Here is a 13,022-nt window from a genome sequence, read left to right as displayed (position 1 = left end):
TTTCAATTTAAATAGTTTTATAATTTATATATATAATTTCTATTAATAATATTATGTTGTATTAATTAGATATGTGATTTTGTATATGTAATATGTAATTGTTTTAGCTATCGTATATTATATTGTATCTACTTTTTAAAATTCAGCCATGATGTTTTTCTATTCTAAATAGATTAAATTTTTATTTAATTTTTATATGCATTTAGGTTGGTTGTTCTTTTAGATATATAAATATATTTTAGTAAGATTGTGCATAATTTACTTTTAGAATCAAATGGAAAAATAAACTAAAGTGTTAATCGATTAAAATTAGATAAAGAAATATAATAGTTTGATATCTCATGCATATATATTTTACAAAAAAAATTATTTAATGTTTATGTTTATTTATCACTATCTTTTAGGTATCCTGTAATTCGTATATATAAAGTAAATAAAATATTTTTTAAAATAATATGTTTTATTTAATTAGATCTTTGATTTTGGATAGAAAAAATTATATTAGTCTAGTTACTCATTTTGTGGGTATACTGAATTACATATATTCATTCAAACTGAAGTCTAGTTATTTTTGTTTCTTATTAAACAAAAATAGATTTTTTTTATTGCATTAGTTTAGTTCTTCATATTATGTGTGTAAGTATATTTGATAATATTTTTCTTAATATCAAAATTATTATTTTTAATTAGACCTTTGATTTTGGATATAAGAAATTGTATAAGTCCACTTACTCATTTCATGTATATATTGAGTTAGATATATTCTTTCAAATTAAAATATATATTTTTTTTTGACCAAAAAATAGAATTTTTTTTATTCTTATTAAACCAAAGTTTTATTTATTTGAGTCAATTGGGTCAAAAACCTAAGAAAATAAAGATATTAGGAAATTACCCATACACTAAAATATGTGGGCTTTTGTGTTTAACTGTAGCGAGCAAAATGACATTAGTAACGCTAACAATTGTTGCTGAGCGCTTTGAGAAGTGGATTATAGGTTTACAGTTATCTCTAGGTTTTTTTAATATTGTTAAAAGATTTGGATAGGATTTTATTTGGATTTGTTTTTGTCGGGGTTTCCAGATACGGCAATAGTAACAATGGACTTTTATGAAGGATAATTAGCTTCTGTAATAAACTAAAAGATCTCAGCAAAAATGTTGATACTTTACAAGCAAAAGTATGTGGATAGTGTTTCAAAAAAAAAGTGTGTAAAAAAGTGTTTCAGAAAAAGAAAAAAAAAAGGGAGAGAAGGTATTGCCTTTTTGTCTATAAAAGAAGGTCACCGAGGAGTTCATCCAAAGATCTGTACAACAAATTATTAGGGTCACAAATTGTTAGAATCACTATAGTAGTTGCTTTAATATTATAGATGTCGTGCTGAAGATGGTTATAGAAAAGTATAGCTGGCGGAGTTAAGCAATTTTGGGGAAGTTAAACTTTTGAGCAACCGTGTTTGTAATTTGTTTAGCGTGGAAGCTATTTCGGGCTGAAGACGGGTACAGAAAAGTTTATCTGGCTGGTTTAGTTTTTGGGGAAGCTAAAATTTGGAGTAACCGTGTTTGTAATTTTTTTTTGATGTATTCTGGAATGTAAAATCAGTTAAATATAAATTTTAGAGAAAATTTTGGATGTCTTATCTAATTATTACATGTTCTAGCCGACTATTATGATTATTACAAACTTTCTTTAAGCGTTAATTTGTTGCAAAACAAAAAATGTTGTACAAAACTAAAGTACGACAGCTAATCAAAGAGTTTGGTGAATTAGTTTGTCTTCAAAAATAGTTTAGCGCAAGTGAGAGAATGTTAGAGGAGTTTATTCGGTGAATAGGAGAATCTTATGGCGAGTTTATGCGGGCTTTGATAAGTTATAATGTATTTTTTTTTTTTTTAACACTGAAAATTATGCTTGATGAAACAAGTATCGTACAAGTGGAGGAATGAACCTTCCGAAGCAAAAGCAATAAGAAAAACAATAACAAAAGCATCAGAAGATACTTAACAAAAAAAACAACCAGAAATACAGAGGACAGAGGCCATAGGGCAAACTTGATCTCCTCTGTAACAACAGTCACGTTGACGTAGCCTCCGCACAAAGACGCAACTGCAACCAGCGTGGGCCACCACGTGCTATATAAGATGAGAGACGATTCTCATTTATGACACTCTGCGCAATCTCAGACGCTGGCTTGTTCCGCTCCTCCACCACATGAACACATTGCCAACCATCAAGATCCGTTAACATCATATGGATAGAGTCTACAAGCCCGTGAACCAAAACGTATCTCTGAGGGAATAACATAGCCTCTCTAACCAACTGATAATGGGATTCCAGAATAACTCCACACTGATGAGTAGAAATCATGCTCTCCACTGCAAACTTAAAACCCAGTAACTCTGCTTCCATCTGGGACTGAACCCCAGAGAATGAACGACGACTATGCATGATAGTCTTCCCATTGTGATCCCTTAAAATCCAAGCAGCTCCACTGTACGCATTTGGTCTCTCCCACGCAATACCTATGTTACATTTGAAGTAACCAATAGGTGGGGGAGACCACTTCAGAACCTGTCCCGACGCACACGAGTGATTTACTCTTTCTACCTCCTCGGTCGTATTGACTGCAAACCAGATGTTAGCATCCTCTATGGCTTTAGAGAGAATGGAGATAGGGTTTGTTTGTCTCCTCTCAAAAACCAACTCATTTCTCCCCTTCCAAATCTGCCACATAATCCAAATGAAGCTCTTACTTTGTACCTCATTACCATTTTTCCCATTAACGATCAACAGGTGGTAAACATTGAGGAAAACCGAACTTCTCGAGAAACCACCTCGAGGGATTTTTATATTTGATCTCTCCCAAACTTCTTGTGCTAAAGGGCAGTTGAAGAGCAAATGACATATAGACTCCGATGCAGACGAACACACCGCGCATGTTGTATCCAACTGGATACCTCTGGAACGAAGTCTATCTTTCACAGCAAGGGCGCCAGCCAAAACCTTCCAGAGAAAGTGTTTGAGCTTTGAAGGGGCTTTAATCTTCCAAATACTACTCCATAACTTCTTCTCAATAGGAGGTAAGCCTCGCTGAGGTTGACCTATATTTTGCAGAGTCTCAAAAAACCGGTAACCACTCTTAGAAGAGTAAACTCCATCCTTTGTAAGGCCCCACTTATATGAATCTTCAGCTCCTTGGTTTGGTTTGATTTTGAGAATCAACTCTGCATCCTCATTAGTGAAGGTACGCCTCACCATGGACTCATCCCATCTATGTGAACCAGGAATAAACAAGTCCGCTATTGTGAGGGTCAGATCAATCACACTACCCTCTCTATACATCGGAAACTTAGGCACAGAGTTAAAGATCCACTTTTCCGACCAGACGTTTGTACCAAGACCATTACCTACTGCCCTAACTAGGCCTTCTTTAAGCAGCTCTCTCCCATGTAACAAACTTCTCCATGCGAAAGATGGTCGCGATCCCATGCTGCACTCCAGGAAGGAACCATTTATGAAGTAACGACTCTTGAGGACCCTTGACACCAGAGATTCTGGCCGCGACCATATTCTCCAAGCTTGTTTGCCCAAAAGGGCTTGATTAAATTTCTCTATATCATGAAAGCCCAGACCACCTTCTTCCTTTCTCTTACACAACTTAGACCAAGCCACCCATGAGATTTTCCTCTTATGTTCACCACTACTCCACCAGAATTCCGACATTGCACTTGTTAGCTTAGCACATAAGTCTTTAGGAAGTTTAAAGACAGACATGGCGTATATTGGCAATGCCAGACATATCGACTTCAACAGAACCTCCTTTCTCCCATGTGAAAGAGACTTAGCAAACCATCCATGCATTCTAGACTTCAGCCTTTCTCGTATGAAATCCAAGAGGTCACGCTTAGAACCTTTGAAACATTCTGGAAGCCCTAAATAGGTTCCTTCCCCACCTTCCTTCTCGATTCCTAACACTTCTTTTACTTCCAGTTTTGCTTCATCACTCACTTGCGATCCAAAAATAATGGAGGATTTCTGTAGATTAATAATCTGACCTGAGGCTTCCCCATAGAGCTTTAAGAAATTCTTCAGTTCCATACTATCAGCACGGTTAGCTCGACAAAGCATCAAACTGTCATCAGCAAACAACAAATGATGCACCACTGGACCACCCAAGCCCAAGCAGATTCCTTGAATGTTCCCCTGAGCCGCCGATAGGTTAAGCTTGTTGACTAGGGCCTCTGCGCACAGAATGAAAAGGAACGGTGATAGTGGGTCGCCCTGACGAATGCCGCGTTCAGGTCTGATAAAACCGTGCTGTCTCCCGTTCAGTAAGATTGTGAAGGACACAGTCGATATACAGGCCATCACCCAGTTGATCCAAACCCTGGCAAAACCCATCCTTTCTAATAAAGTCTCCACAAAACTCTCTTTTACTAATATAGTGAAACCTCTATAAATTAATAATGTTGGAATTACACCAAAACTATAATTTTTTTATTAATTTATATTTATTAATTTATAGAGATATTAATTTATCGATATAATAATTGAACCAAAAACTCAATTTGAGACTATAAAATTATATTATTTTATAGAAATTTTTAGTGTATATTAATTTATAGAGTATTAATTTAAAGAGGTTATACTTATTTAGCTAATGGTCCATCTTTAATCATTAATCCAATTATAATACTAGCCGGAAAAAATGCATATTTTCACGTTTACATTTATTGTCTAACATTAGTCTTAACTGGCTGTAATAATAATCATCAAACCCATTACCGGTTCGGGATTGGAAGCCAATATAAATGCAAGTGGTTAAACAAGGAGAAGTTCACTATAAATACTAGGGCAGAGGCTCAGCGCAAGCGCGGAGTCGTGAACACTATTTTAATTCATAACATAATCAACCCCAAATCTCTCTTGGTGTCTACTCAGTACTTGATGATCTTACTTCCATGTCTTAAGACAAAACAGATGTCATTCTTGTAGAATATGTTATCGTCCCAAGTTGTCACTAAAGAAGCTGGTGTGGACTATTTGGACCTATCATCTTCCTTTGCTTTTCATGTATTTTTGCACTGTTGTGTCCTTGTTGATCTTCATTTGAGCTTAAAAATCAGAGTTGTACAAACAAAATAAACTCGAATGGGTGTTGGGTGTACGACAAAATGGGCATTCTTGCTTCTCACTGCACCATTCCATAATGCAGCTCCTGCACATGAAAGATGACCCTTTCAATATAAGCAAAATGTTTCGGTGTCTTTGATATCAAAGAGAACACACCTTTGAAGCAAAATCTATTTTGAAGGATGTCCCACTTATGTGTTTGCCAAATACAATTATATGCATATGCTAAAAAAAAGAAATATGGGTACGGCTATGACAGTTAAAGTAAATCTCCTCAACTTTTGTAAAAAAAAGTAATCTCCTTAAAAACATATACTGATAAAATCATGAAAATCATATATTGATATGTTTTTATTCCAATTAAAAACATAGACAATAATAATTATTGCTGCATCAACATATAGGGGTCTCTTTGTCAACTATTGGTTTAAGCTAATTTTAAAGTTTAAATATGTAAGCTACCTCCAATTTTTTTGGGATCACACTTGTGACCACATTGACAGATTAAGTTCTATCCCCTGAATTAAGGAGACCCCTAAACATTGATGCAGCTTCGTCCCATAAAGAAAAGTAGACCTCCATCATGCTGTTATGTAATTTTATAAACTTATTATTAAGGATGTCATGGGGGAAAGTTATTGGAAAAGTGAGTTATTTTGTGTACTTACGGGACAATGGGAGACGATGATCAGTGGACTCATTACTTCAGCGTTCTTAAGGCTATCATACGATGCTGCGTTCCAACTGATGTTTAAATCACATAAAAATGTTAAAAAGGTGTGTTCAGTCCTTTAGCATTAGCTTTTTTTTTCTTGAGGAGACAATAATGTGTGTATAATGAGGCCACTCACTTTATATCTTGGATCCTTGATTGCGATCCGGTGGGTTGTATTAGGTCTTTCTTTTCCCACACAAAGCTCACTTGTCTGATTCCAAAGAAGAAGGCCTGCAAACACACACATATATAACCCATCCCCATAACACACCACGAATCCAAAGGGAAGAAAGTTAACCTTGGTTTACAAACTCAGGCAGGGGATTTGAGTTTCGGGAAACAGATTGAGATTCAAAAGTCTAGCTGGATGATATGCTTCCTCCTTGAGAAGGAAAGGTGATGTTGTCCATATCAACTGTGCTTGTTGACCAGAAATTTTCAGAGACGCTCGGTTTCTTAACCGTTTGAGCTACAGAATTGGAAAGTGGATCATTTAGAGAAGTTTTAGTTGATCTGGGTTCTCTGTAGCAAGCCACGCAGCCACTGTTCTGTTACAAAACCCCACACAAACTTCTTTATTTTTCCCTACCTACCAGCTATTGTTTTTTTTTTCAGTTCAAAACTTCTTGTCTGAATACATGCAAAACAATCTTTACTAAGGCTTATCTATCATGTGAAGAATCTCAAAATCAGAATAAATCAAATACCACCAATAGAATATGCATAAGGCCTAACACAGAGATTGGAAGAAGAATCTCACCCCATCGATTGAAGTAAAACGATGTATTAATTCCGGTAATCTGAAAGCTCGAGTTTTTTTTCAGGGAGTAATCAATGATCCTTCTTAAATAACACCAATCAACAAATATGTCAAGAATCACCACTTCTGGACCATTAGGAAAGTATATGGGCTTGATTTGATATAAAATACTCCACAAAGACAACATATTGCTTCATACCTCAAAAATAAAGAAAACACCAAAACCAAAAATTTAGTATTCAAACACTTAGACATATAGTACAAAACAAGCAGCAGGAAAAAAACGTGGATACTATATTTTCCACTGATCAAATGGTTCATGTGCTACAAAAGAATAAAGGGAAGATCAAATTTTACAGAATCATTATTTTCCTCAATAATATACCGTTCCATACCATGATGGGTGTTGATCATCTCCTAGACCTTTCTCGATGATGGTTGTGGCCCCAAGATCTAGTAATCTTTTGTCTAGCTTCTTTGTTACAAACTAAAACCATCAGAAGAAATAATGTCATGAATATTTTTGGCAGAGAACAATAATTCAGACACATCTTAAGATTTCTGGTTGTGGGAATCTTTAGTTAGCTAGTATACTTATTCCTCAGTAAAGCCTACTTTTTTTCTTTCATACTGATGAATACATCAAAACATAACCAGAAATAAAATGTATGTTGACAAGAATGTGAAACAGATTACATAATGTGGCAGATGCACTTACATTGTACTTCTGGTAACCTGAATCACCTAGCCCAAACACTGCAAAGCGAACTCGTTGCAACCAAGAGTTTCCCAAGTTTCTTTGAAGAAGAAACCTCCAAAACTCCTTCAGTGATTAAAAAAAAAAGGACAAGGAACAAAAAATAAAGTACGCAAAAAACTGCATTATTGGTAGTGAAAATTGACAACGAACCTTAAAAGAATCTGGAGAGTCTCCTTTCCCTGTAGTGGATACAACAAAAAGAATAGCGTCCTCATGAGGCAAGGAACTCTGGAGAAAAGAACATGGCAACTTTTTGAATAAGAATTAAGTTATAAAGGAAAATACTTTTATAAGTTTACTCGAAATTCAATCAATAGAACCGCTCAAATCTAAGAGCTGATTACAAAAATCATCGGTTCTAATTGATCAAACAGAGGAATTGTCACGGTTTCCTTGATATTAAAATCTGAAGCAAACAATCTTCAGAACAGAGTAAGAAATCAAATTGATTCACAACAACATCTCACATACCGAGTCGAATTTGTCGTTGGAGACGATAGACGCAGGACAGCCTCGGCGTTCAGCTTCACGGCTAATACGCTATGCAGCATCAAGAGCGTTTCCGGAACACGATTGAATGGCCCAAAGAGAGATAGAGGTAGAGGAAATTGACCTTTGAGATGAACAGAGAATGGGGGAGGGTGATAGATATGGAGCTGGAACGATGAGACGATGAAAAGGGAAGACGTGAAAGAAGCTCGCTTTAGGGTCATTTACCTGATGAAAAATCTCGTAGATTTAATATAAAGCTGCTTCCTTTTTCTGGGCGTCAGAAGCTTTTTCACGAAGAAGAAGAAGGGGTCGGGCTCTGTGTAGCCACCGCCTTCCTTCCTAAGATCCATGTTAGGATGATCTGAGGACTGACCGGCCGAATTGTGAGAACGTACTGAATGGATTGGATGATGCTATAAAGAGTTGATCAGAGTTCAAACTATGTACCCGATTAAAGCTAGGAACGGATCTGTTTTTGAGCCAAACAAAGCTCCATCAGTCGGTCTTACGCTCGGGTTATTGGACAGGCCGTTCGGTTTTTTGAAACTCAGGATGTTCGGACAACTCGATGAAAATCCAGGCAAAGCGGAATTTTCGGACAGCGATGGTCGGATCCGGACAAGTGTTGTTGGATTCGGACAAGACTGTTGAACTGGTCGGCTATACAGCGATTGTCTGAAATCAGACTGTCGGCTAAGCTGAGATGAGCTGATTCAGTAGTATCAGTCTGATTCGGACAAGGCGGTTAGAGTTGTCGACTGGATCAGTCAGCTCTAGCTCGAGTTTCGTCTAAGTAAAACTGGCGGGAACAGTTAAAGTCCGAAAAGGGGAAAAACTCGCGCTGGAACACTTTGGAGCGCGGGGTGACGGTTACGGATTAAGAGCCGTATGTAAAATAAGCGGGAATGGTTAACTTGGCAGTTTCTCGGGCCTAAACCGCCCAACTGCCCATTTTATCGTCTCCTTTGTCTTATTTCACCATTTCTGTACGGAAAGGGGAAGAAAGAACCAGAGAGAAACTCAGAGAGAGAAAAGTCCGATTAAGGGAGAGTTTTCGATATTTGGCTGGATTGATCAAGTCCGAGTCCAGAACGATCGTCTGTGGGGTGAATCCGACTGTCTGAACGATCGAAGATCCGACGAAAACCGCTCAAGAGGTGTCAGAAGAGACCGAATCAAACAGAACAAACCGACTCTAAGATAAAGGTGAGTGCGTGACCGTAGCCTATCGTACTGAATCGTAGTCTGATTGATAGGAATGTTCTATGTACTGATTGCTTGTCTAATTCGAATTATCTGCTAAGTTCTGGCTTGGTCCGAACAGTCGGTTCCTTCCATCGACGCATCTGGATCAGATCAAGCGCCTAGAGCCATATTGGCCTCCTAGGGCTTGACTGAATCTGATGGCGCTTTGGCTTGGAACGATTGGGTCGGCTAAGTAACTGACTGATGATAAGCATGTCCGTTTATTGACTGATTGACTCGATTGCTTTACTTGGCTGAGTGGGACGGAATGACCACTCTCACTAAGCATATTGTTTGCTTATGCCTCCTTGTTTGGATGCAGATCAGGACCAGACCCGAAAGGGTAAAGACATAGCTTGAACGCGAGACAAGGGCAGGAAGGAAGGATGGTGGGTTTGGGTAGATATAGGACGAGATTAACATGTAATAGCCTATAGCGAACTGACTTGTTAACTCGAACCTCAGATTATCTATTCAAATCGTATTATGCTTTGCTTGACTGTCTGAAAAAGAACTAACACTCTGAAATAATTCTAAGTAAGAAAAAAATATGAAAACGGCCCAAGTCTGATCGAGGAAATCGAGCCAGACTCGTACTGATGTTACAAAAAAATGGGTCGGGTCCTTTCAAGTGGTATCAGAGCGGAGTCGAGTTCTAGGACAATCTAAGTATAGTGGGTTATTGGGGCAAACCATCCTTCCAAGCCTGACGTCTCGCGGTAAATTCTATGTTCCGAGTCCTGATCCCAAGTTAGTTTTGACTAACTTGCCTGTGATCTTGTTGCAGATGGCAAAAAGTAACCGTAACACAAGAAGGACTGTGAATGAGACCGCTGAGGGGTCTGCGAGCAACGTGGCCAGGAATGAAGCTGGTACGGAAGAGGCTCGGAATACTGCTCAGAATGCAGCGAATTTGAACAATGCTGCCGCGGCTGGTGCTGCTGCTGGAGCTGCTGCTGCTGCTCCGGTTGGATTGGAAGCCGTTTTGGCTATCTTGGCGCAAGTCTTGGCAAGATTGCCTGCTGCGGCGGCACCTCCAGTGGCTCCACCTGTTGCGGGGGAAGTGGAGAACGTGGTGCCTGATGGAGAGGAGGCACACGTTGTTAGGAATCCGTCTTACCTCAAGGTTATGGACCACATGCAGAAACTGGGAACAAAGTTCTTTTCGGGTGGTTCCAAACCAAAGGAAGCAGATCAATGGATTGACAGGATAGGGCGGAACTTTAAGTCGATCCGTTGTCCTCTTGCTTACAAGAAGGACATTGCTGTCCACTACTTGGACGGTGATGTGCACCTCTGGTGGCGAGGTGTAGCGGCTCGGATTGGTGATGAGCATTGCACGTGGGCCAACTTTAAGACCGAATTCCGTGGGAAGTATTTTCCGCCGGAAGCATTTGATCAGCTCGAGGGAGCTTTTCTCAGACTGGAACATGGATCTATGACTGTAAGGGAGTATGAAGCGGAATTCAACAGCCTCAAGAAGTATGTTGGGCGTGAGGCTGAGTCGGAAATCTCCTTGGTCCGCAAATTCATGCGCGGACTCAGGGTTGATCTCCGAACTCGTTGTAAGATCCGCAACTATGATACTGTGGCCGAACTGGTGGAAAAGGCCGCAGAACAGGAAGCTGGAATCAGTGAGGAAGCCAAGGTGTTTGGCACAGTGGCGCATGTCCATCCTGGTAAGCATGCGGGAAAGAATCAAAAGCCGGTGAAGGCTGGCTCTTCCAGCAAGCCGAATGCAACAGGTCGCAGTGCGTGTTCGACTTGCGGGAAGATGCACTCTGGTGTCTGCCGTGCTGCTACGGGAGCTTGTCACCGTTGCTGAAGTATGGATCACAAGGTGCGTGATTGCCCTGAGGAAGATCTAAGGCCGAAGAGCCAGAACAAGGGTGCTGGGGAACGTGTGTGCTACAACTGCGGCGAAACGGGGCACTACAAGAATCAGTGTCCGAAGGATGCGCAATCTGCTGGGAAGCGTCCGAGTGATGGGCCTCAGCCGGCGGCAAAGAGGCAGGCCATCATGCCGCGGGTGTACACAATCGGGATGAGTCAATGGACCCAAGCACGTCTCGTCCGATCACTGGTGAGTCATCCTATCTCTCACCTTTGCCTTAAGAATTTCTGTGTGAAATTGCTTGCTTGTAGAGTAGGTCCTTAGTGTTCCGGGTGAATATGTAGGGACCTTAGTCATGGGTGGAGTGGCAACCCATGTTCTGTTTGATTCTGGTGCATCTCACTGCTTTGTGCAACCCGAGATGATTGGAATTGGGGAATTTCAGAAAGAACCAGAAGAAGAAGTAAGAGTGGTTTGGGCAGCTGGTGGTCAGATCATGTACACTTCAGGGAAAATCCGAAACGTCTCTGTGATGATCGGAGGAGTGAACATGCCAGCCGACTTGGTCGTTTGCCCAGTGAAATCATACGATGTGATCCTTGGAATGGATTGGCTGAGTAAATACAAGGCACATCTTGATTGTCATCTTGACCGAGTTCAGTTTGAGATAGGCAATGGAAAGCTTGTCTATCAAGGGGTCAGACCGACCAATGGGAGTCTGATCATTTCAGCACTTCAAGCAGAAAGAATGCTGGAAAAAGGATGTGAGGCTTATCTGGCTTCAATCACAACTGTGGAAGTCGGACCTGATGCTGAGTTGGAAGGGATTCCGATTGTAAAGGAGTATGATGACGTGTTCGAATCCTTGACATGATTACCACCGGACCGTTCTGATCCTTTCACGATTGAGCTTGAGCCGGGCACAAAGCCAATCTCGAAAGCTCCGTACCGGATGGCTCCGGCTGAAATGGCAGAACTTAAGAAACAATTAGATGAACTGATGGAGAAAGGGTTTGTGCACCCAAGCAGTTCACCTTGGGGCGCACCGGTTTTGTTCGTGAAGAAGAAAGATGGTAGCTTCAGGCTATGCATTGACTACAGGGGAATTAACAGAGTCACAGTGAAGAACAAGTACCCTCTTCCAAGGATAGACGAGTTATTGGACCAACTCCGAGGTGCTACTTGTTTCTCCAAGATTGATTTAGCTTCGGGATACCATCAGATTCCGATTGCTGAAGAGGATGTCCGTAAGACAGCCTTCAGATCGAGATATGGCCACTACGAGTTTGTGGTCATGCCCTTCGGATTGACCAACGCCCCTGCAGCCTTTATGAAGATGATGAATAACGTTTTCAGAGACTACCTGGATGAATTCGTTATAGTCTTCATAGACGACATCTTGATCTACTCAAAGAATTAGGAATAGCACAAGGACCATCTGAGAATGGTTTTGGATAAGCTGCGGGAACATAAGTTGTTCGCCAAGCTCAGCAAATGCAGCTTTTGGCAAAGAGAAATTGGTTTCTTGGGTCATGTGGTCTCGGACAAGGGAGTGTCTGTGGACCAAGAGAAGATCAAGGCCATTGCGGACTGGCCCAGACCAAGAAACGCAACAGAGATCAGGAGCTTTCTCGGACTGGCTGGATACTACCGACGGTTTGTTAAGGGATTTGCCAGCATGGCTCAACCGTTGACAAAGTTGACCGGGTTGTCAACCGGGAAAGATGTTCAGTTCGTGTGGACAGAAGGCTGTGATGTGAATTTCAGCAAACTCAAGATGATGTTGACGACTACTCCAGTATTGGCTCTTCCAATGGACAACGAGCCATACATGGTGTACACAGATGCATCCAAAGTTGGACTTGGGTGCGTATTGATGCAGCAAGGCAAAGTGATCGCGTATGCGTCTAGACAGCTAAGGAAACACGAAGGGAACTATCCAACACACGACTTAGAGATGGCTGCTGTCGTGTTTGCCCTGAAGATATGGCGGTCTTATCTCTATGGTGCTAAGGTCCAAGTCTTCACGGACCATAAGAGCTTGAAGTATATCTTTACTCAACCAGAGCTGAACCTTAGACA

At 40.4% G+C, this 13,022-nt stretch overlaps 1 long non-coding RNA gene across 3 annotated transcripts; it reads right to left on the bottom strand.

Annotated features, from left to right (window-relative positions):
- Positions 1 to 4,697: 4,697 nt before the first annotated feature.
- Positions 4,698 to 7,935, bottom strand: LOC106413974. Of its 3 annotated transcripts, none has more exons than XR_007327380.1 (10): positions 7,841 to 7,907; positions 7,520 to 7,597; positions 7,328 to 7,432; positions 7,005 to 7,096; positions 6,610 to 6,800; positions 6,148 to 6,397; positions 5,986 to 6,080; positions 5,803 to 5,878; positions 5,597 to 5,720; positions 4,698 to 5,219 (listed from the first exon to the last, which is right to left on the bottom strand). It is a non-coding gene; the product is annotated as an uncharacterized LOC106413974 (long non-coding RNA). The 3 variants fall into 3 exon arrangements; XR_007327379.1 differs by having other exon boundaries at positions 6,610 to 6,808; positions 7,841 to 7,906; XR_001282720.3 differs by having other exon boundaries at positions 6,610 to 7,096; positions 7,841 to 7,935.
- Between the last annotated feature and the right edge of the window lie 5,087 nt (positions 7,936 to 13,022).

This window comes from Brassica napus, chromosome C8 (assembly GCF_020379485.1).
Source record: "Brassica napus cultivar Da-Ae chromosome C8, Da-Ae, whole genome shotgun sequence".
In the NCBI taxonomy this organism is placed as follows: Eukaryota; Viridiplantae; Streptophyta; class Magnoliopsida; order Brassicales; family Brassicaceae; genus Brassica; species Brassica napus.
Note: the sequence above shows the minus strand (reverse complement) of the source record. Positions and strands in the feature narration are given on the sequence as shown.